The sequence below is a fragment of the Aethalodelphis obliquidens genome, unplaced genomic scaffold, assembly GCF_003676395.1.
Source record: "Aethalodelphis obliquidens isolate GAN/ISIS:26980383/991018 unplaced genomic scaffold, ASM367639v1 scaffold3, whole genome shotgun sequence".
In the NCBI taxonomy this organism is placed as follows: domain Eukaryota; kingdom Metazoa; phylum Chordata; class Mammalia; order Artiodactyla; family Delphinidae; genus Aethalodelphis; species Aethalodelphis obliquidens.
The window spans coordinates 42,732,121-42,757,770 of NW_020837947.1; the positions used below are offsets into that span (position 1 = coordinate 42,732,121).

A 25,650-nucleotide genomic window follows, 5' to 3' on the forward strand; every position below is an offset into this window, starting at 1 on the left:
CCAGCACTGATACATAACTAAAAGGAATGCTTTTTTTTCTCTGCTCTGGGGCACGGAGGGAGGGGAAAGCCAGGGTCTGGAGTTACGGTTTAAGAGGGTACTTTGGAAAAGGAGTGCGAAGGATATACACAAATTGCAACTGCTGACTTCCTTCATTGGAGCGTGTCTACAGGCAACATTTGAAACTCACATTTGGGGAGAGGCTGTCTTGAAGCTGATGTCAGACACCTAAAAAAGAGGCTCAAGTGGCCATCATCCCGGCTTGTACTAGTGATGCCTTGTTGAAATGCTATGTCGCTAAAGAGTAGTTTCACATGAATAGCTTTCTTGGTCTCACACTCAAAAACCTACAGTGGAAATAGAATACCTCTGCTCTTTTACTGTGCACATGAAAGGAACAGAAAAGAGGTAGGAGCATTCTGATCCTTTAAAACAAGCTTCCAAGCACTTTACTCTCTTTTGAAAACTCCGTGAATTTTCTTCCTGACACACAGTTCTGGGTCGCATTGTGTGCAGTGCATTAACTCAGCGCTTGTTCTGCACTTTCCCTGCCGCCTGGTTGAAATGTCCACCTTCCTTCGTGAGCCCTTTGTCCTAGGAGCCCCATCCTCCAGCCTGGCAACAGCATGTCCTGTGGGCAGGGGCAATTGAAGCCGCACTTAGGGTGCATTGACAATAGACTGGTAGTCAGGGGTTTTGGTTTTCTTTCCGGCCTTTCCATAAATAGTTTTTTTGTCCCAAGCAAGCCACTTTGCCTTCCTGGACCTCTGCTCCTATATCTGTAAATCAAGGGTGTTGGACTGGTTGACTTTAAGGTACATTTCTTCTCTATAATTTTAGATTTCTACATAGAAATCTAAATCTAATATCAGTAGGCAATAATTCTATTTCAGTATCAGTAGGCAATAATTATATTTGAAATCTTCCCTTTCTCCTTTTGGCAGCCTTTTTACATCCCTTCATGGAAGAAGATAAATTTCCATGTGTTATTTTTTTTTAAAGAGTCAACAGATCCTGTTCATGTGTAATTTAACATTTTAATTGTGTACAACTTGGCCTTCATGTATTCTCAAGAACTTAAGTGACTTAGCAGAGCCTCATCCAGCTCAAACTAGCTTTGATTTGATTTCCAGAATTATTTACACTGCCCAGAATACTTGGATCAAAAATGTAAATGATGATGGGCTTCCCTGGTGGCACAGTGGTTGAGAGTCTGCCTGCCGATGCAGGGGACACAGGTTCGTGTCCCGGTCCGGGAAGATCCCACATGCCGCGGAGCAGCTGGACCCGTGAGCCATGGCTGCTGAGCCTGCGCATCCGGAGCCTGTGCTCCGCAACGGGACAGGCCACAACAGTGAGAGGCCCGTGTACCGCAAAAAAAAAAAAAAAAAAAAAAGTAAATGATGGTCTTGAATAGAGATTTAAAGTGTGTTTGTGTCACCCACACCATGAGAGACTGTGGCTCAGCTATTTGGGGAAAATAAATGCTTCTTGTATCCTTGCAAGGTGTTCTCCACTGTTTAGTCTGCTCTAGTAAGATTTACCAGGGAGGGGAGAGCAGAATTTAGGCTAAATCGTGGAGGGATAGAGTTTGTTGAATAAGGGATTCAGTGGGGGTGACCATAATCTTTTTATCTGAGCCGGTTCTCTGGATGGATTATTTACATTTTCATTTTCTTTAAAATTTTATTTTTATGAAAGTTATTTATATGACTAGTTTAAAAGAGCAAATTGCTCTAGAAGGCTCATTACAATACATTGTACAGCAGTTCCTGGTGCCCCCTTTCCCTACCTTTGATTCCAGGTCCCAGGCCAATTGCCTTCTACTTTTCATTTATTCTCCTGTCATGTAAGCTTTTATGGCTATAACTTGATTATTCACCTTTAGACACTGGTAAAGATTAGCTGGTGCTCAAATCATACTAGTTCTTCTCTCCTTCCTGAGTACATGAGAAGACTCCCAGGTCCCTTGAGGTTACATTAGGACCAAGAAAGATCTATTCATATGAGCAAGAAATGACAGAGCAAATAAATCTACTTTTTTTTTTTTTTTTTGCGGTACGCGGGCCTCTCACTGTTGTGGCCTCTCCCGTTGCGGAGCACAGGCTCCGGACGCGCAGGCTCAGCGGCCATGGCTCACGCGCCCAGCCGCACTGCGGCATGTGGGATCTTCCCAGACCGGGGCACAAACCCGTGTCCCCTGCATCGGCAGGCAGACTCTCAATCACTGCACCACCAGGGAAGCCCTAAAACTACTCTTTTAAAAAAATCTTTTCTGCCCCCGTTCAGGCAGGTTCCTCCTGCTTACCAACCTCTAGCTCCAGGCAGTACTGGGCGCTGTTCTTTAGGCTTGTTGCCTTCATCCTAGGGCTTCCTGCATCATCATCCTAGGAATTTCCTTCACCTCTTTCCTGTGCTGGATGCCCTGATTTAAGAACCCAATATTGTCCTCTTGAATGATTCTCTCATTTTACTAGTGAACATGCTCCAGTAGCCTCCTGAGAAAGGGGACCCATTGTCTTGGCCCTTGTAGATTTAAATACATTTTATTCTTTTGTTCTCAGCTTAGGCAGGTTTCAGAAGGAAATAGACAATATGTTTATTTGAACTGTTTTGCTCAAACAGTAAGAAGAAGACCAGTGATTTCTTTGCAATATTAAATTCAACTTTGGATAAATGTCACTTCAGTGTGGAGTGAACAAGGCATACTTAACCCTTTGGGGATATGGCCATGCTGACTTCCTCATAAACTAAGGTTCAATTTAGTTCAAAAGTATTTAGCAAAATTAATGTTTTTCTTCATTTTCTAACTCAACACCAAAATTATACTCAGCGTTCTCTGCCCTCAAACCTATTCCTGCTCTCTTATTCCAACTGAGGCAGATAGCAGTCATGCATACGATCAACCAGACATCTCTGGCTCCTTCTCTCCAGGCTTCCATGTTCAGAAATGCAGATTCCTCTCCATCCTACCTTTTTGCATTCGGTCCCACCTTTCTATTCTCATTGCCACCCCTAAGCTTTACTCAACGTCTTCTTGCAGCTCAGCCAGATTTCTGGGCCCTTATGTAAAAGGTAAGGTGATTTTGGCATGAATGATGGCCTGAAAGTGGTGTTATCTTAATTAAATTTTTATCTTCCTAATCAAGAAGGAAGTCCAGAGGTAGGCAGTTGCTGGGGTGGCTAGTAGCTCAACAATGTCATCAAGGACCCACAGACTCTTGCTGTCTTTCTGCTTTGCCATTCTCCCTAGTAGTCACATAATGGCTGCTGCAGTACTAAACATGAATCCTTCCTAGTCTCCTGGTCCCCATTTGACTTATCTCTCCTCTGTGTTCAGAGAACTAACCATATTCTTCCTTCTGTTATACTTAATAATGGATACATTTACTATTTAGGATCATGCGTTTCTTAGCGGCAGCAACTTATCCCTGTAGGTATCCCCACAGTGTCTTGGTCACAGGAGGTGTTCAGTAAATTTGCTTCGAGTTAAATTAATTTAAATTAAATTGTTGCGCTCAAGGTACTTGAAAAGAACTCTAACTCCAGACATTCCGTCAACCTTCAAAGTGTCCTAATGAACTTATCTCTCACTAAAATGAGCTAATCTCATTCTTCTTGGAGGGATTTTACTCTGTGAAGGGTATATTGCTGTTTGGTTGGAATGCAATTTACAGATTTGGAATTCCAAGACGTTCAAAGTAAACAAAATACACCAATTGAAGCAATTTAAAACAAACAATATTAGAGACATGCTCACATTCTGAACAAAGTCAAGTGCTGAAGGAACACTTACAGAAGGTGTTGATTTCTTCCCATTCTTTTCATCCTTAGATAACTTTAACAGCTGAAAATAAGGATTTGTTCTCTCATGCTACTTTACTTTTATTGTCATTCAATTAATTTACTCATTCATTAAAAGGGCATTAAGCATATACTAACTAAAAACAATTTGTAATTTTTAGTACAGTGACATGCAGACAAGTGTTGCCTACAAAATTGAAGTAAAGCTGCACTAAATCCATAGAAGCTACTGATTGGATTCTGTATTTCTGTCCCATTTGAAGGCATAGAGTGATATATCATTAAAAACCTAGGAAATAAATAGGCTTTTCCAAACCTTTCTCCTCTCCAAAATTTTGAAGATTCTTTTGGCCCTTCATCATGGATGAAGCAAGTGTACATTATTGCTGTATTTTTAAAGCACTAATTGTATTTTTCTTTTGAAAGCTGTTAGTATTTTATACGTATAAGATCTTACGTCAACGTACCAAAAATGTAGACAAATTTGGTTTTGTTTAATCAATTAAATTTATTTTTCAAAACACCAAACTTCGTTATCAAAAATGTTAAATATTCATTATTAACATTTTTGATAATGAAGTTTGGTGTTCTCTTGAAAAATACTAATATTATAATTATTGTAAAAACTCCAAATTACAGAATACAATAGTTGAAATAATGGTCTTACTATTAGGAATCAATAGTAGAGTTTTACATTGCAAGCATCTCAAGTTTTGATGTTTCTTTTCTAATTTTATTCCTGAGTTCTCTGCATTTTGAGTTTTGGTCATTTTAATAGAAACTCTTATAACAGAAGAAAAATTATTGAGCTTGTCCATTAAAAAGGAAGATATCAACTGCAAGTAAAATGGAAATTTTGAGCATGAATTTTGTTCACTTAATGCAGAGAAGGGGTAGTTAGTCTTGACCATTGAAAAGAACAGGATTGCATTTCTAAGCTAATCACATTCTTGTAAAATAGCCACTTTTGGAAACAGAAACATCAGGATTGTTTAGTTTTCTGTGAAGCAGCATGTTTGGTAAACAAATGGAGAGAATGGGAACATTTTTCGGCTTCCTGCAAAACCTTTAGATGCATGACTGCACATCATCTCTCCAAAGAGAAAATACAAATGAGAGCAACAACTTAAAATCTGTCCAAACATACACTTTTGTTATAAACACGAAAATTATGGAAATGATCTCTTGCTACTATGAATTATTATCATTCATTAGACACTGAATTTACTTTAAAGGGTAGATTTTTCTCGGTTACTTTAAAGCTTTTTGATGTACTAATGGAAAAAATAAAGTTTAAAATTAATTTTTCTGATTTAGAGTTTAAGATGATGTCTAGGTAACAATCTCCCAATTTTTCAACAAAACACTTATGAATATACAGAGAAAGATAAAAATAGCATAATCAACCCATTTCCAGAATATGGTCAGAAATTTTACTTCCTTCCATAAGGGTGAAGACATAGGATTAGGAAAAAGTTGGCAACTCAACCAGTCTTCACCCATTAAAAAGACTCACCTGCAGATAAACATAGGCTTTGAAACTTTCATAACACTCCCTGATTATTGGGACCTGCTCTATCCAGTACTGTAGCCACCAGCCACATGTGACTACTGAATAATTAGTTAATATGGCTACTAGAAAATTTAAAATTACATATGTGGCTTGCATTCGTGGCTTTCATTATATATAGACAGTGTTGGTCTATATCATGGCTCAAAAAGCCATGGTCCATACTAACTGTAAAACTGGGCAGTCATATTTTCTCACCTGGTAGAGTTTCTGTTTGAAGTGGCTAGAGTACTTTTCTTCCCTACTCCCTATCTTCATATATCCACGGAGTGACTTGGTCTCAGAAAACAAGGCAGAAATTGAAGGTGGAGTTGGGGTGATGATTAACTATCGATGGCTCATTACGTCAGGAAGTTTGTGGGAAGGGATAACAAGGAAAGAGTCCTGATAGCGAAGATGTTGAAAATGGCAGTTATTCATTTATAGCATCATTGCAGCCTGTTAAAGAACAAAGTAGGGTGATAAGAGCCATACTGCATAAAACACTGCTATTCAGTGGAAAGTGAAGTAGAAACTATGCCTTTCAACCTGCCTTTTAACTACAGATCTGAGAAGTGGGTTTATCAGCTCCCACGTAGAGAGTAAGAACTAAAGACAGACCATGTCCTCTGCTGACAAATTCTAAGTCTAGATAAATTTCTCTTCAATCAAATATAATTAAAGAGTGGAGAAAAAAAGAAAAGAAAAGAAAGAAACTACTTGGACCAATAGGAATAAAAACATGCTGTAGAACAAAGGAATCAAAACATCATACTGAAGGTTTGGTGGAGGATCGTAATTAAGAAAAAAATTCAACAAGGTTTCAAATTCTCCTAAAACACTTTAAATTGCACTAGAGAGCTTCAGTAAAAAAGACTATGTGAGGGGGGCTTCCCTGGTCGCGCAGTGGTTGAGAGTCCGCCTGCTGATGCAGGGAACACGGGTTCATGCCCTGGTCCGGGAAGATCCCACATGCCGCGGAGCGGCTGGGCCCGTGAGCCATGGCCGCTGAGCCTGCGCGTCTGGAGCCTGTGCTCTGCAACGGGAGAGGCCGCAACAGTGAGAGGCCCGCGTACCGCAAAAAAAAAAAGAAAAGAAAAGAAAAAAAAGACTATGCGAGGACTTTAAATTTTGACCTGAAGACAAGGTAAAAAAATTGGGAAGTTTCTACATTGGTCCTCAATGAGACCCTTCCTTTTAGTAGCCACACAGTTGATGTTGCCACGTATAAACATGGACAGATATTTGTGTACAAGGTTACATGCTGCAGAATTTTTACTAGGGAGGTTGTGAACAACTCAAATAGCAAGCCATAGGAAAATTGTTTCATAAATTATATCCTGGTCATGTGATACAAAAATATATAAGGCCATTAAAAACTTAAATTTTAAAATAATATCAGTGGCATAATATCAATGACATAGTTTTGATATGCTCATGAGAATATGTTAAATAAAAAGTCAGTAAGTAATCTGTACATAGACAATTTTAATTATACAATATAGATACAGTAGATATATATAAAGGTTGACATGGAATAACATTTAAAAGTTATCATTGTTTATATCAGATGGTGGTATGCTCTGGATAATTTAATTTTTCTTCTTTATGTTTGTCATATTTTTAATACAGCTGCTATTATTCCCCATAAACAATATACATTTTTAAATTACACGGACTATTTTATTCACTGTCACAATGTTCTTTATCCTTAATTTTTCCAATATTTTAGAGTACTTTGGGTAATAACTATGGGATGAATGAATACAAAAAAGTGCTTTCAAGTGTCTTTGGAGAGATCATTGGCGATTTATCTGTTTTTGAAACTTTTTCAGTAGTCATACTATTTTGGCTTATGCAATCTTTCTATTATTTGGTATTTATTTAAAAAGTATATAGCAGCTTCTTTCCTAAAATAATTTAAGGTAGTTTACAATACAGAAGATGTGCAATGTTGTAAAAAGTAAATGGAAAATCAGGAGGGCTGGGGAAAAAAAAGAAGCTGCAAGTAAGTGCTTAATAGGCATTGCCATAACTTGTGTGATTGAGCATTAGACTTGTCTGTGGCTAGGCACCAAAAAACAAAACAAAACAAAAAACACACAAAAAACAAAACGACAACAAAAAACCCAAACAGAAAAGGCAAACCATTGAGAGTGTCTTATTATCAGGAAGGAAATGGCATGCTTGGAGAAGGGCCTAGGAGTGGGTGGGGAATGGAACATTTATAGTTTGAAATCATCCTTTCAAGGGTGATTATGGTTAATACTTCTTTGCCAGATGTTCTCGCACAATTAATGTGTGACCAACAGATGGGTGTTGGAAGGAAACTCTCCATGGGTGCTTATGTTCCTGCATGTCCTCCAACTAGAGGTGCTTATTACCTTTATCCTTACATGGATGCTTGTGTGGCAGATAGAGGTAGATAGCATCTCCCTCCAGAGCAGAGGACAGGTTCGCTTCTTGTCCAGGATATTACAAATAATTGCTCCCTCTGGAGCAAAAGTCACATGGGTTTGCTTACTGTCCACTACAAAAACTTAGGGTTCTCTAAACTTGGGGTTATTCAGCTGTGATTCAAATTCACTGTATGTGCAACATCCACATGACCCCCTATGACACTTCCATGGGACTTGGGAGGCAAGGAGAACCGGCAAACAAGATGCTTCTGCTGTGCCATGAGTAACACAATCTTCGAGGGCTGATCTAGGACACACGTCTTCTGTTAGCACCCATGAAGCTGTGGCAGGCTAACTCACTAGCTTGCAAATAGAGTAAAAGTGCATACTTTTCAGTTTTTGACAACGATTTGGAAGAGGGGTCTTTTCTTGAAGACCCAGGACTTACAGGGGATGAGACTTTGTCTTTGAATGGATGCATCAACAGACTGATGTGAAAGTAAGAGGAAAGAGGAAATCATCGATAGCTAGTGATAGTCAAAATGGATTTGTTTAAAGCAAACTAATTAAAGTGTATAGTATATGAATTAGTCAAACAAGTTAACGAGACAGGTAATAACAAACCCTAGCAATTCCTGAAGATCATTTACTATTAGATATTAGTTGCTGAAGCAACGGCTCAAAAATTTAACTGTTTTAAAATATCTTCTTATTCATGTTGACGATATCAAGCTAGAAATATGTCTTCTTTTTGTATAGCATTTGTACATAATGACACCCATGCAAGCCATGCTTAAGTCTCCACACTTCAAAGAAATGACCTTTAAAGTCACACTTAGGGAAAGTAAGCTAAAATCAGTGGGGCGTTCCAGTTGCCAAGGACACTTGTAATCATTTCCTTAATTGTCCTTGACAATCTTATCATTAAAGATGTGGGGCATTAATTAATGATGGAACATCTATTCCTGGAAAAATAGGCCTTTGGAGGCACAATAGAGTGCTTCTTTTCCATACACCCTTTGTGAACGCTGCTTCTGCAGTGTGGGTCATCCATGTTGCAAGCGTTGCCTGGATGGCATGTAAACATCTGGAGCACTCGATTGTATGAGGATTGGATTGAATAAAATCAACGCTGATAATGCTGAAAATATGTTCAAAACCAGCGCTCCCTAAGAAAGCTTTTATGCCTAGATTAGTATCAGTGTTTAATTGACGGACTCTTCACTTGGTTAATTACTCAGTCTATTGTGGCAGGGAGAGGGAGGAAATGACAAAAGCATTTGTGTTATGAATAGTTACCAATAAGGGAATCAAATGAGAGAGAGCTGAACACCCTGCTGCAGAATACTATCTTCCAGAAAGTCTTCCTTGTATAGGACATGATTTTATTGAATGACTGTCTTTACAAAAATGGAAATTGTTGAAATAGAGCCTGTCTTTTAAAACAAAAGTTAGAACCTTTGTGTTTTTAAGCGACTGTGGAGGGCAAACTCTGAGGTGAACAGTTTTTTTTTTTTGCCTTCATGTACCTTTTGCTGTAAATAAAAGAACATAAGACACTGAGATATGAAAACACATTGAGGGACTTCCCTGGTGGCTCGGTGGTTAAGAATCCACCTGCCAATGCAGGGGACACGGGTTCAAGCCCTGGTCCGGGCAGATCCCACATGCTGTGGAGCAACTAGGCGTGTGCACCACAACTACTGAGCCAGTGTGCCACAACTACTGAAGCCCGCGCGCCTAGAGCCCGTGCTCTGCAACAAGAGAAGCCACCGCAATGAGAAGCCCTCGCACCGCAATGAAGAGTAACCCTCGCTCGTCGCAACTAGAGAAAGCCCATGCACAGCAATGAAGACCCGATGTGGCCAAAAAATAAATAAATTTATATTTTAAAAAAATTGCGGATTTATTCTTTGTACCTTTGAACTTCAGTATAAACTAAACCTTTTACACAAAAGGAAGCAGAAATTGGGATACTATGGAAACACATGCACACATTTATTCTTGAGACCTTTAATTTATAATGCTATAATATATAACAGCTTTTTCTTTTCTAGAATGGAAGAATGTTATGGCAATCCATATTTACTCTGAAATAACGTGATGACATTCAAAGGCATTGAAAACATAAATGAGTTCAGAGAAGATGTTACTCCTAGTTCGTCTTCTTTTCTGGTACCTCCTCATCAGTCTGACCTCTGAATGTTGTTGCTCCCAAGGCTGAGTCTAATGCTTAGTTCTTGGTCCTCTGATCTTTTCCTTCTGCACATACTTCCTTGCTGACTTCAGTCTCATGGCTTTAAACATCATCTATACACTGTTGACTGCCATGATTGTATTTCCAGCCTGTACCTCCTCCCTGAACTCCACTTGGATGTCTATTGGGCATCTTAAACTTAACAATTTCAAAACTAAAACCATCTTGGTCTTCTTCCATTCTGCTCTTCCCACAGTCCTCCTGTTTACTACTCCATTTTTCCCCGACCATCCTATCTCTCCTTCAACTGAAGAAGAGCCCAGAAACATTGTGGGCTTAAAAAAAAAATCTCTCACCACTGCTACTATTACACATTTATCCTTTCTTACCTGTATGTTACTCCAGCCCCTAACTGGGACCTCATTCCCATTCTCTTCTCTTTAATACTATTTTAGTTTCCTTTTTTAAAAACCTAAACACTTTACAGATGCTACATCATTTTAATCCTCATAAAAACATTCTGGCAGGGGCACGATTACGCCCATTTTATACATACAGAACCTGAGGATCGGAGAGGTGAAGGCATTTATAAGGAGCACAACCAGCCTTTCTGATTCTTAAGCTTATATTTTTTTTCTATTAAACCACATCATGTATTATATTCAGGACTTTAAACACCTGTTAATTTAATGAAAACATTAGGACAGTCATTTGCTGTCACCAGTGAGACTGATGGACGGAAGGCTTCATTTTCGAGTACTGGTTTTGTTAGAAACAAACCTCATCTAGACTTAAATAAGCCTGTTGCTCTGTGTGGGCTGGAAGCCAAGCAAGTCACTGTCCTTTGTGGGGAGAGCAGCAGGAACATCGGAGAGGCAGCCAAGGAAAAGCAGGGGAAAGAGCATGACTTGGCTCTACCAGGCAAAACTTGATCTGTGCCACAGACGCTAATTCACATGAATTTATGGTTTTTTAAAAAAGATCACCATTAGTGCCAAAAATCAGAGCCAAAGACTCATGCCGTGATGACTGATATGAGTGACAATACAGAACTCAACCGTCAGGCAAGTCCTCCAGTTTTATCCCAACGTGCGTCATACTTGGATTAATAGTTGTTTAGGCAAGATGTTGATATTTATCTTTTTATTTCCTTTGGGAAAAGGAATGTCTCATAAGTCATCTAATTTGTCCTCTTTAATTTAGGCCTGGATTGATATGTCTAAATCAATGAGTATCTTATTGGGGCTTAAAGATTTCTGGGCCAGAATTATTTTCATATTCCACCAGAATGGGGGGGAGCATTACACTGATCATGTGTTGATTTTTGTGCATAAAATGATGCTACCAGCCCACTCAAGTCAGGATTAAAAAACATTTACTGAGCACTTACTGCATGCAAAGTAGGTATTATTATTCCCACTTTGCAGATAAGAAAACTGAGACTCCGAAAGGGTTAAAAAACTAGCTAACGTCAATGCCACTGGTTAGTGGCAAACATTCTCTTTGGGATCTACGTCTGCAGCCTAGTGTTCTTTTCCTCTGAGATTATTAACATAAAAACCTAGCACAACAACAACAAAAAGTGAACACCTTGCATTTTAATGGCATTTTATTAATGTAGAAACGTAATTATTCTACTTTGGTGAACACAGGATTTAATACGCAGTTGCCATCATATCACAATGTCGCTTCTGTGGAATCACGCCTGTGACTTTGTCCACAGATAAAATATTATTCAGATGAAGTAATAATCAAAGATAATATGCTTACTTTATCTTCTGTGTATCCCCATTCAGAACATTCTTTTTAATCCCTAAAACTAACTTTATTATTACTGAAAGTGGAATTACACATCCATCACATTTAAAGTCCAGCTTAAGGGCTTGAGCCACAAGCCACTTTAATAATAGAGATATCGCAGAATGTTATAGGACCAGCTAATTGTCTAAAGAATATGTTGACACCGTAAAATACCTCCTTAAAAGCAATAGATGCAAACCAAACTCTTTATATAATTTGCTTATAGCACCTCTGTAATACATCATAATTTGACTCTAGGATATACTCAGATTTAAGATTTACCATGCCAACATTGCAGTGAGATTTCCTAGATGTTTATCACCAATGAGAGAAATGCCTGTAATGTCTATCCCAGAAATTCACACACAGAATTACAGTAACCTGCTGCTTATTACAGGTTAAGACGCACGTACTTGTGGAATCCAATGCCTCAGTGATAGTTATGGTCATAATTTGACAGACATGACTGCATTCCTTCCAGAGGCACGGTTCTTTATTTCGAAGCATGCAAAAATGATAAGGTAAAAGAAGAGAAAAAAAAGATGTAGGAAAGAAGTCAAGTGAATAACTGATTGATAATGGTTGGTCGGTTGCAAAACCAATCACATACCAGTTCTGTAATTATTTCAAGTTACAATTTAAATATCTCAGTGGGTATTTGACTGATTTGACTATAGTTGTCTATATACCCATTTGGGACCTTAATTACTTAAAGTCTAGAATTTTAATTCCTACACACACACATATACATATAACAATTAAATAAACTTCTAGACTTTGAGTCTTGAATTTTCACCTCCTGTTCACTCCTCAGTCCTTACAAACAAGCTTATTTTCTCATCTGAGGAACAGAAACTGCTCATGTCAAAATCACTGATGTTGTCCATGTTGTCAGATCCAATTGACACCTCTCTGTCCTCATCTTACTTGGTTTATTAAGAGCATTCAATACAACTGACTACTCCCTCTTGTCTCAAACACTCTCTTCTCTTAACCTGTATGAAGCCATATGTTTCTGGTTCTAGAGATATTGTATGAGAGGCAATTTAGACTTTGATGCCAGATTGCCTGGGTTTGAATCTCAGCTCATGCACTTACAGACTCCATAACCTGAACAAATTTGTTTTACTTTAGCTATAACTCACATTCCTTATATGTGCAAAATGGGATGATAATAGTATCCGTCTGATTTGGTTATTAAGGCTAAATAAAGTAGTATTTATAAAGCATTTAGAAAAGTGCCTGGCATATAATGAGCACTATAAAAATGTTAAATATTTTTAGTATTAGCTGTTCCTGACTGCTCCTTCTTAGTCATCTTTGCTGACTCAACCCAGCCTATAAGCATTGGCATTCCCCGGTGTTGGCTCTCCACCCGTGCCCTCTTCCAGTCCCATAGCTTCAAATTTCACTTATTCGTTGATGACTCTCAAATATGTGTCATCTCTCCTGTGGACTCTAGACTCTCAGATGCAACTGCTTAGCTCAAAATAGCCTAAACCGTAGACAAATATAGTAGTTCATATAACAAGTTCTAAGGTAAAGTGGTTATAAACCACTCAATTGACTGAGCAGCTCAAAGATATCATTATATACCTAGGGCCTTTCCAGTTTTTCACTTTTTCATCAGCTAGCTCTCCTGGGTACAAGATGGCCACAGCAGTCGTGGCCATCACATTTAGACCTAACAATGTCTAATGCAGGGTTTCTCAACCTTGGTAATATTGATATTTGGGGCTGGATAATACTTTGCTGTGGGGACTGTCCTATGCATTGCAGGATGTTTAGTAATACCCCTGGCCTATACTCACTGGATACCAGTAGCATTCAGATATTGCCAAATGTCCCCTGGGATACAAAATTGCTCCCAGATGCGAATCACTAGTCTAAAGTCATCAGAGGAGCTAACTCCTTCTGTGAGTCTTTTATGAACAAGGGAACCTCTCCAAGAAAACTGCCTCTCAGGTCTCATTGTCTATGTCACTTATCCTAAACCAGTCACTAGCAGGGTAAGTAGGATTACTACGATTCGTTGATAGTAACCAGCATTTTCTGGGAATAGAAATAGACATTTGAATAGAACTGGCTAGGTCTTCAAGGGAGAGTGGGGTGTTGGTAGGAATAAGCAGTGGCTGGGTCCCACCCACTTCATCTTTGCACTGAGACTAAAAGTTAATCCATGCCTTTCTTATCTCAGCTCTCACCACTTTCTTCATCACTCTGTATATTCCAGCCACACTGGTCTTCTTTCTATGCCTCAGGTACACATTTCTCATCCCTATTTTAAGCCCTTTGTATTTGCTAGTTGGAATTCTCTTTCCCTAGAGCTTTTTATTAGTGATACTTTCTTGTCAATTAGGTCTCAGATCAAGTTATCACCTCCTCAGTGATTCCTAACCTAAATTAGCATCCTTCCGCCCAGTCACTTTCTATTAAAGCATCTAATTTATTTTCTACATGGTACTTACTGAAATGTACCTGTTACTTTCTGAAATGTACCTGTTCGATGGTGGCTGCCCTCCAACAAAATGTAAACTTCTAAAAGCAGGAAATGTGTTCTTTCTTGTTTTTCATTGTATCCTCAGCACCTCTAACAGGACCTGGAATATTAGAAGCTCTCAATAAATATCTCTTGTATGAATAAGTGAATTAGTGAATGAATACCCTAGAAATGTGTTCCTGAGCATATGGGAGGAAGCACTTGAAAAACTCTCAGAAACTGAGACTAGTTGGGGGACAACTTAGTGTGATAATTTTCTATACTCAGTCTGGAAAGGGCTCATTTCATAGATTTGGGAATAGAAAAGATGCATAACCTGACTTCCACTTTGGGCCAAGATGAAGTAACAGGGACAGGATTTACTCTCCCACCTTAAACAGCTAGAAACCAGGCAAAATATATGAAATAATTGGACACCAGACAGCACAGGGCAACAATTCTTGATAGAAGACAAACCAATTAGAGGAGCCCTCCATGCCCACCTGGAGAGTCTCCAGGCCACTTTGTAGGGAACGGGAGTCCAGGCAGATGCTGGTAGTTTCCCATATTTGAAGAGGTGATGGGTTGGGAGTTTGGAGATAACAGAGAATTTGGGAGATCTGCAGAAAGCTCCCTGCCCCGCCCCCATCTATACCCGAATAGTGATCACATGCATGTAAGGAAACTATCTGAAACTTGTGGGAGAAACAACCTAAAAGGAGCAGGTAGAGCAATCCTAGGAGCTCTCCCTGGGAATAGTATTATGTTCTAACAACCAAAATGTAAAACCTTGTAATATAGGCGACACAGGGTAGACTACTCTGAAGGGTATTGCCTCAGTAATGCAGAAAAACTTGCTTGAGTCTAAAGGCTGCTCTAAATGTGCATAACAAAGCTTAAAGGCTGCATCCTTTTACTCTCTCACCAGGAATGTATGAGGGTTCTGATTTCTCCACATCCTCACCAATATTTGTTATTGTTCATCTCACTGATTATAACCATCCTAATGTGCGTGAAATGGTGCTTTTGGTTTCAAATTACACTTCCCTAATGACTAATGATGCTGATGATCTTTTCATGTGCATATTTGCCATTTATAGATCTTATTTGCAGAATTGTCTATGCAAACTCTTTGCATATTTTTATGTTGTAAGAGTTCTTTATATATTCTGGATACAGTCCCTTATCAAACATATGATTTGCAAATGTTTTCTCCCTTTCTGTGGTTTGTATAAAAACTTTCTCGATGTTGTCCTTTGAAGCACATAAGTTCTTAATTTAAGTTCAACTTACTTATGTTTTTCTCTTTTGTCACTTATGCTTTTGGTCATATCTAAGAAACCGTTGCTAATCCAAGATAAATCCAAGATCTTTTACACCTATGTTTTCTTCTAAGAGTTTTTTAAAATATAGTTTTAGCTATTATATTTAAACCTGATCCATTTTTAAATTGTAAAATACACATAACGTAACATTTACCATCTTAACCATTTTAAAGTCTACAGTTCAGTAGCGTTATTGATACATTAATATTGTTGTGTAGCCATCCATCTCGAGAATTCTTTTCATCTTGCAAAATTGAAACTCAATACCCATTAAGCAATTAATTCCCCATCCTCCCCTCTCCCAGTCCTTGCAATGACCATTCCATTTTATAACAATATCACTTCGGTCTCTTGTGATTTTAGATTACTGTTTTTTCAAAACAGTTTTAATAAAGCTTTTAGGTTCCATTTTGAAATTTAGAAATGTCTCTTTTAGCAGGTTATTTTCTGGGGGTGATTTTAATAGAAAGATAGTCTCATTCATTTCTGGTTGATTCTTAATGGTATGTATTTAATTTAATTTAATTATTTTTAAACAGCTTTGTTGAGTTATAATAGACATTTAGTTAAGTCATACATATTTAAAGTGCACAATTTGATAGTTTTTATATGTACAGTTGGCCCTCTGTATCCATGGGTTCTGCATCAGTGGATTCTACCAACCATGGATCAAAAATATTTGGAAAGAAAACTCCAAAAAGTTTCCAAAAGCCAAACTTAAATTTGCCACACACTGGCAGCTATTTACATATCATTTACATTTATTCACAACTATATACATAGCATTTACATTACTCGATTGTAAGTAATTTGAGATGATTTAAAGTATGAGAGAGGACGTACATAGGTTATATGCAAATATGATGCCATTTTATATGAGGGACTTGAGCATCCATGGATTTTGGTATCCAAGGAGGGGTTCTAGAGCCAATCCCCTGAGAAGAATGAAACATGACTATATACACCCATAAAAACATCACAAAAATCAAGATAATAAACATATAAAATGTATTTAAAAACCAAGGTAATGAACATATCCATCATCCCCCCAAATTCTTCATGACCTTTGTCGTTCCTTCTTTCTGGTCCTCCCTGTCTTCTCATCCCTATACAACAACTGATCTGCTTTCTATTACAATAGATTTATCTGCATTTTGTAGAACTTTATATAAACAAAATAATACAATACTTGCTCTTCATTGTCTGGCTTCTTTCACTCAGTATAATTATTTTGAGATTTATCCATGTTGTTGTACATATGAAAGTTCATTCTTTTAATTGCAGAGAAGTATGCCACTGCATGGATATGCCATAATTTGATTATCCATTCACCCGTTGATGGATGTTTGGGTAGTTTCCAAATTTTGGCAAATACATTTGCAACATTTGACAGATAAAGCTGCTATGGATACTTGTGTCATACAAATCTTTATATAGTCATAACGTTTTTGCTTCTCTTCGATAAACACCTAGGAGTGGAATGATTGGGTTGTATATTAGATGATTGTTGAACTTTTAAAGAAACTGACAAACTTTCCCAAACTGACTGTATTGTTTTCCATTCCTGCCAGCAGTGCATGAGGTTTCTATTTCTTCCACATCCATCAACAGTTTCTATGTTCCCTCTTTCAGTATTAGATATTTTAATATGCTGCAGGGGCATGTCATTTCAATTGGCATTTTCTTTGAATCTGTAGGTCTCTCTTCATACATTGCAGCTCTAAATAAAATATTTCAGTGGACAATTTAAAGCTACATGCTAAAGGATACAAATGGAACTAAGGGCTGGAAACAAAGTCTATGAGAATGGTTATAATGAAGTCATAAAAAATCGATCACCCTGCCCAGTTATCTAATTCTTGATATATTAGGGATTGCATTGGAACGCTCTTGTTTCTCAGATTATTTTATTTTTATTTTTATTTTTTGGGGGCTGTGCGGCATGTGGGATCTTCGTTCCCCGACCAGAGATCAAACATGCGCCCTTGCGCTGGAAGCATGAAGTCTTAACAACTGGACCACCAGGGAAGTCCCTGTTTCTCAGATATTCTGATGTGAAAAATCAGGATGAAGAAAAACTGGAAACTCTCTCCCGACTTGGTTAACTGCAGCATTAACATATTGAAAAGACGCATGGTGGGAAGCTTTTGAAAGTTGTCTATGTGTGGGAGGTCTTTCTGACTTTCCTACAGTTTGTTTCTTAAGATTTATCCTTGCTATAATTAAGATATTCTCTAGGAGTTAGAAAAACAGTAAGATGAATCTAGGCTTTGTGAAACTTCCTTGAGCTTTATCATATAGCATTGACAGCTTATTAGTGGAACTAAAGCCTTGCAATTTCAAACAGCTAACACTGTTAATTCAACTCTTTTATTAACCTTTCATTCCTTTCAGTCTCTTCAAACTTCTCTCAAGGATAAACATTTTCAAAGAACAATTAATGTTAAATGTATGCTTGTATATTTATTTTTCATGATGATCATTACCAACGAAGTTGTAAATCTCCATTAAGCCTGCTCTATCAGGAGTGATTTTTTTCTTTTTTCCCCTTTGTTTCTTGCAGATTTCATCTGATTTCATTTTTACTTACTCTAATAACATATACTTCAAATATGTAATTTTTGTTCTTGTTCTATGCCGGGCACTATGCTGCTGAGCACTTTAAACGCATTTTAAAATCTTCACAAAAATCCTCTGAATAGATATTAATTTTAAAATTTTTATTATTTGCATTATTATTAATATTGTTACAGAGTTTATCAGTACTAACATTAAGAAAATGTTGAAGAAAAAATTGCTTTCACCTTCAATCGTCTTTATTGGTAGATAATACATCACCCCTCAGTATCCGTGGGAGATTGGTCTCCAGGCCCCTTGAGCCGGTGGATACCAAAATCCGCTGATGTTCAAGTCCCTTCCGATAAAGGGACACGGCACAGTCAGGCCCCCGTTTTCACCAATCGATCCGCGGTTGATTGAAAGTTTGGGTGCGGAACTCGTGGATACGCAGGACCAACTGTGTATGTGTAACTCGTTCTTAAATTCTATAGTGCTTTTCTATATTGTCTTTTTCTTATCTTAGTTTCCAGGAATTTACTTTTATCTTCTATCTTGATAATCTCAACTTTAGGATTATATCCTCCTACTTTCCACTGAAAATAGAAGTCTTTCAGGTTCTGACCTGTACCTATTTCTGTTAGTGTTCATTTCTACTGGTGTCTCTATACTCCATCATTCAGTTTTTTAGAATCTCCTCAATGTCTTGGATCCCATGTATAAAAATGAGAGACAATTTTACATGGTCTGATCCTCAATTTCTCTGCTACAGTCTACACCCAAATATGCCATCAGTATCTTGAACTTTTTCTATTCTTATATACAGAAACATTTCTCTTTGTCTTTCTTCTAAACTCTTCTTATCAGATTCACCACCTCTGTTTTAATCAGCTTTTGTGGGTCTTGAGGTTTATACAATTTTGGGGGAGGGGCTCTTTAAGAGAGAGAATGCAAACTTCTGATTATAAATTAGGCAAATATTCAGAATGAGAAAAGCAATGACAAGACGTTACCAATGTTGAAAAGCTGACAAATATCACAAACACTACAAAAGAAAAACAACATATTATTTTCTATTACTTTGCCCAGTGTACTTTTATACATTTTCTACTTTTTTTGTCTGTCTACTTTTGGATCACCTAATTATATGCCAAGCAATTTAAAAATATATCCTATAGACAGAGTAGAAAGGTAATTCAGTCTTTCTTCTAACATGGATGATAGAAATTTGTTTTTTATTATGAATTGTTGGGACATATAAAATATGTGAATTCACACATGTACTATTTGCAGTTTTGACAAAAGTTTATACCCTACCTCTATAATAATTCTGATAAATTCTATTTCATGAGATTCCCATCTAAAAGGAAAACAATATGTGGTGAATCTGTAATACTCTGCGCTGCATTACTGGGCAGTAATAACATTGTTTTCTGATGAGGTGTTAATGAAAATTGGATAAGAGGAAAAGCTTTCCATAACTAGATTCTACCTCCAAACAATTCAAACCTTGCTACTCCTCCACCCAAGACTGGGGACTGGCCTTGTAGGACACAGTCAGAGAATTGTCTCTGACAGTAAACGATTTTGATATTTTCTCTATTCCTGTCCCTCTGTGTCACAGCACCAGGTGAGTTGTCATAGTAGCAAAAGGAGTATCTAGGGCTTAGCTACACTCAAAAAGGGCTGAAAACCATATAACTGGATCTCATTAAACTGAAATTATTTCTTCAATTCAGCTTCCTGTTAGCCAGATTCCCAAAAGGCTCACAGCTACTCTACAATACCATCCCCAGCATGAAAGTAGGAGTGACTGAGGGAAAGTCAATGAGGAAAAGGATAGCAGTCTTATCTATTGTTGTTCAAATGTCCTCCTTTCGATAATTTTACAAAAACTGATGACATATACACATTGCTAGAGTCACTCCCAGAATCTGGGAAGGGGCCTGTACCAGAGAGGGGCCCTGAAGTTTAAGCTTATGTGGCTTTTTGTAAATCCAGCTCTAGTCCTCAGTCAAGAAGCTTTGGAATAATAATTGTCATTCATACATGACTGCCATTCCATTGCCAAGTGTTGGTGCTCTTTTCTTCAAACCATCACACAAAACTTTATCTTCTCCCTCACGTGATCCACCATATTTATTGAGCACTTACTATACACTAGGCTTTGTGTTCGATTCTGGAAATACAATGATGGATAAGGTATGCATGTTGCTTCTCACAGAGCTGGACTCAGTGGCAGTTACTCACCTATCTCTAGCTAGAACACCTCAGGTTTGCAGTCAGCTGTCAGTCTTCCTAGGTCCTGTCCCGCTGTGACTGATTCTTTAGGCTACATTCCACCTAAGCCTTGGGCCAGATTACCACACCACAACCCAGTTCGTGGGACCATTGTGACTTTCCCATCACACTGGGCTTTAAGGTCAGATTCCTTATCCTCAGTTACAAGGCCCCTATTACACACCCCTGACTGATTCAGTGGGCTCGTATCATTGTGTTCCCCATCCCATTACCACTGTTCAGCTCATGAGAGCTTCCTTCTGCTGTTTGCCCTTTGCATCCAAATTATCCCTCTTCTGGGTTTTTATTACCTCACCTGCCACCCTGTGCAGAATGTTCCTCACACACAATATAACCACTTCACTCAAAGATGCCCATCATCTGGACAAAATCCTCTCTGAATCAAGTGAGATAGTTTATTTTCATCACTTACATCCTTTGGGGGGGGGGGAACATTCTATAAATTCCATTTTCTACATAAAATCAAATTTCTAATATTTATTTAGTCGAGCAGGAGCATGATACTATAAATTTGGTAATCTTTTTTTTTTTAAAAAATGTGTAGTTTTAGGTAATTCTTTTTTTTTTTTTTTTTTTTTTGCGGTACGCGGGCCTCTCACTGTTGTGGCCTCTCCCATTGCGGAGCACTGGCTCCGGACGCACAGGCTCGGCGGCCATGGCTCACGGGCCCAGCCGCTCCGCGGCATGTGGGATCTTCCCGGACCGGGGCACAAACCCGTGTCCCCTGCATCGGCAGGCAGACTCTCAACCACTGCGCCACCAGGGAAGCCCTAGGTAATTCTTTTAATGTTAGCTTTCAGTTAAGAAATTATTACTTTTCTAAGTAGAATTTTAGAGGAAAAAGACTTATAAGTGGTGAAATTTGGTGGTATTCATATGCACAACAATATTTATTGTCTGATTCAGAGTTAGAGCTCATTCAGGTGGTGTTTGGCTGGCTTTGTTAGGCTTGCATTCCCAAATTAGCTTTGCTTTCCGATCCAGGTGTGGATACGTGAAATGACCATCAGACAAATGCAGAAGGATACACAAGTTGGCTGCAATACATGGTGACCTATCTAGTGGAAAGATGAAACTTGACAGAGACCTGGAGGTGGGCTCAAACTCCAACTCTGAGATGCATAAAAATCTGGTAAGAGGCACATTTAAACCTTGAGGGGAAATGATGAACTTGAAAATGTACTAGCTGAAAGGTGCAAAAAGCTCAACCCAACCCTCTTTGGAAAGGCAATCTCTGTCCTGGTGGGTTTCATAGAGTAAATCTAGTATCACTACTACAGCCTTGCTAATGACAGTTGGGGCTCACATGGACTGGGCCATAATCAATCACATGCAAATCAAATATTCCAAGTGTATAAACAATCTCTGTGAATTGATGAAATGTGTAGCCCTGAGGATGAGGGGATAACAGGTGTATAGTCGCTGTTTGCTCAGAACTGGTCACATGAAGGAGAAAGCAGTGATGTGTGCAGCTGTATTTATATCCCGTGTTCAATCATGGAAAATGCAGCATTCGATTTCATTGTCCACCGTTGAAAGTAAGTCTTGAATAATTCTTTTGGGAATCTCACAATCCATCTGGACACAGAATTCAGTCCTTCACCACTCAGCTCTGTGGGGTTTTAAAATGCAATTCCAGTCAGTAAATGTATTTTGAACTTTGTGAAGTCAAGGTAGTTAAGACACATGTATTTTGTGAGAGTCTCTTGGAAATAGTGGCACCATCCCATCTGAGCAGGCACAATGCCTCTCTTAACAGATGGCTGGGAGAGAAGGCAGCCAAAAGACCATGTATGAACAACAAATGTGCTTGCTAGGGGCGGGAGTCCAAGTGGTGAATGTCGAAATTGTTTTCCATCCTAAGCTTGCAGGCCTGTGGCACAGGGAGTGGGGAGTCAGTTGACTCTTGCCCACTAAAGCAAAATGACCAACAGCTTCCATGACTATAGGAAAAGAGACCAGCAGACTTGGGAGTGGCAAGTGCTCACCCTCCTTGTACCCTTCTGTGGAAGTCTCTTCTGTCTGTTAGTACCGGACTTTATCTTGTGTTCATTTACACAAGCTAAAACGTGAGTGTCACATGTACAGAGACAGTAAATTTGGCATCTCTCGAGATAAAAAGTATTTCCACTAGAGGCATCAAGTACAAAGTTATATTGCTTAAGAAGACAAGATATTATTTATAAGAAGGAAGCTGCCTTTGATGGTTGCTACATTTCTTATTGTGCTTTAAACAACTTTCCACCAAATAAATGTGGATATGACTAGTTGATGATCTATCTGTAGTTCAAGTGCTGTAGGGATGTAGTAAGACATCTCAAGCCTTGCTTGCATACGTCAAGACTTCTGAAGTAAACGAACTGCAGTGTATGGGAATTTTGAGGCTATATTGTTGAGTGATCATTTTTACATTAATGAGAGTTTTTCGGTATAGTCTATGGATGGAACTGAAATTTTAATAGAAACATGATTTTATTGAAATCCAATGTCAATGGGTAAAGAGGGTATGGGGGTGTTTACATACGTATGTTTATAGATGAGGATGTTTTCTATATGCAAATAACTACATATGTACAAATATGAATATGAGAAAGTGTTCATGTTACTGGACTTGGCTATATTAATTCTTCACACAACTAGATTTAGTCAGTATTCACCTGAAATGGTACCAAAATGTGATAAAGTACAGAGCAATAAGGCGGATAACAGGTTCCATCACAAAATGAGGCCTTTGATCTTTAGACTTTTATTGTGGGACTCTTTAGTTCTTGGAAGCGACTCTACTTTTTAAAATTATTATATATTGACAATGAGTGAAGGTAAGAGGGAAGGAAGACCCATTTGGTGTCATAAAATCTGTGTGTAAGTAAGCCTAATACTACTTCTCAAGCAGTAGATGCCCAACACCCCTCCTCCCGAAGAAGATTTAGGGAATAATCACTTTCAACCTAATCTTTATCAGATGGGCTACACTCTCTACCGCATTATAACTGGGCCCCACTCGCACTAAATACAAGGTGGATGTAAAGGCCGTTTAAAAATAGCATGTATTGTTATGTTTCAGATAAATCAGAATCTTTATATAAAATAGGGCTGGGTTATTGACTCAAGAATTCTCCCATCTGCTGAATCTAATTAGTACAGCAAACATTTGTTGGTTATTCTGACACTAATGCAGCTTTGTGAAATACATTCCTAGGAATTCTTTCCAGATCTTCTTGTCGAATTTTTAGTTTGAGCCTTTAGGCTGAAAATCAGTCATGCTGACAACCCATGTTATTTAAATTAAAAATAAATAATTTACCAAATCCAGAAATATATTCCCTAACTTTTATCAAAACCTAAATGTTATTTATTCTGGCTGCATTTCAAATTGTTTTCATCTGTAGTTTAAAAAATGACCTCTCAGTATTGTTGAAATAGCTGAATTCGTTGTTTAATTTCTAAATTAATTGAAATTTTATTCAGTTATAAAATATAGTTAAAGCTTATATAGCTCTGGAACCAAAATCACAGTTTTATGAAAGCAGCATATTTAATTTAAAATGCTGAAAAAATCTATCGAGCTAGCCCAATGAGACATCAATGAGTTTGGATTATTTAATAATTGGGGCCATGTTGCCCTCTACTGACAGTATTGGAGAACTTGCCTTATTTACTCTTTACTCTCATTACCTAGCACAAAACCTGTTAATTTAGGCTTCTGTTTTCAATCCTGGTTGCATATTGGAATCATCTGAGAAGCTTGTAAAACAATCCCCATTCCCACCACCTGATGAAGATTCTGATTTATTCACCTATGGCCTGGCATGAGTCGTTTATATAAGCTCCCCAGGAGATTCAAATATGCATCACGTTAAGAAATGGTAGTTGAGGCACAGAAATAAAGTATTTCCAATAAAAAAAAGTTGTACCCCTGCCCCAGAGCATTTAGCATACCAGTGATCACTAGTCTCTGTCATCTGTTCTGCAGTGCCATTGTCAGAGACACGGTTTCTAGTCCAAAATTTTCCCTGATTAATCATGGGCTAGGTCACCACATGGGCACAGCAGCATGTGAAATATGCATGCAGAAACACACATACATTCACAGTTGCAGGAGCCGCTCTTCCTGAGAACTTCCAACCAAAACACATCTTCATTCCTATAACTAAGAAGGCTTTAAAACTGATGCCAACCTTCATGGGAAGAAAGGCAAACAAAACTGGAAGGATGGGGCTTCCCTGGTGGCGCAGTGGTTGAGAGTCCACCTGCCGATGCAGGGGACACAGGTTCGTGCCCTGGTCTGGGAGAATCCCACGTGCCGCGGAGCGGCTGGGCCCGTGAGCCATGGCCGCTAAGCCTGCGCGTCCGGAGCCTGTGCTCTGCAACGGGAGAGGCCACAACAGTGAGAGGCCCACATACCGCAAAAAAACAAAACAAAACAAAACAAAAAAACTGGAAGGATGGCGTTGAAACTGAAAACAGGAATGGGAGCTTTTTTATCACGAGGTAGGGGTGTGTGTGTGTGTGTGTGTGTGTGTCTGTGTGTGTGTGTGTGTGTCTGTGTCTCTCTGTTTGTGTCTGTGATTCCTGTCTTCCCCTTTGGAACGTAATTCCAAGAAGAAAGCAATTTTTGTATGTTTTAGGGCAATGCCTGGCACATAGTGGGCCCTCAATGGACATTGTTTAATGGATGACAAATAAATAAATGAGTGAGTAGGCTTATGTGTGAGACCGAGAGTTTGATTATGAATAAGTGTTCAAGGATACTCAAAAAAGAACAGGTAAACCCAAGCTAGATGAAAGAGGAGACCTAGCCAACTAAAAGATTGAAAACTTATATCACTGTAAAAAATGGTAGAATGAGAATAATTAAAAAAGCAAATTTATAATTAATTTCTGGTAACCTATGAATTGTGTCAAAACCCAACCATTCCAAGACCGGCCTTAGAGGTTATTTAAGAACACATGGCTAGAAACAAAACTAATCTGTCACCTTTGGAGCATTTTAGGGAACCCAAATCATTATTTTGATAACTTGCAAATAAAGAGAATCAGTCGTTTATTTTGCCTTTCCTATGCAAACTATATCACCGGATAACCAAATACAAGTATACTTCTCTAGAAGTATTCCAGTTAAATGAAGAAAGTATATAATTAGAATATCATAGTGAATTAATGTTTTAGGCATTGAGCATCAGTAGCTGCTAACAGGACAAAAGGAGTGACAACCAGACATTAGATGCCTCTGGATGGAA

General features: G+C 38.4%; 1 long non-coding RNA gene across 1 annotated transcript in view; it reads left to right on the top strand.

Annotated features, from left to right (window-relative positions):
- Window positions 1–25,650, top strand: part of LOC113610096 (uncharacterized) — a 209,019-nt gene that overhangs the window by 132,340 nt on the left and 51,029 nt on the right. The window contains exon 3 of the long non-coding RNA XR_003428944.1: window positions 21,395–21,542. This is a non-coding gene — a long non-coding RNA (uncharacterized LOC113610096). The remainder of the gene's footprint in view (window positions 1–21,394; window positions 21,543–25,650) is intronic.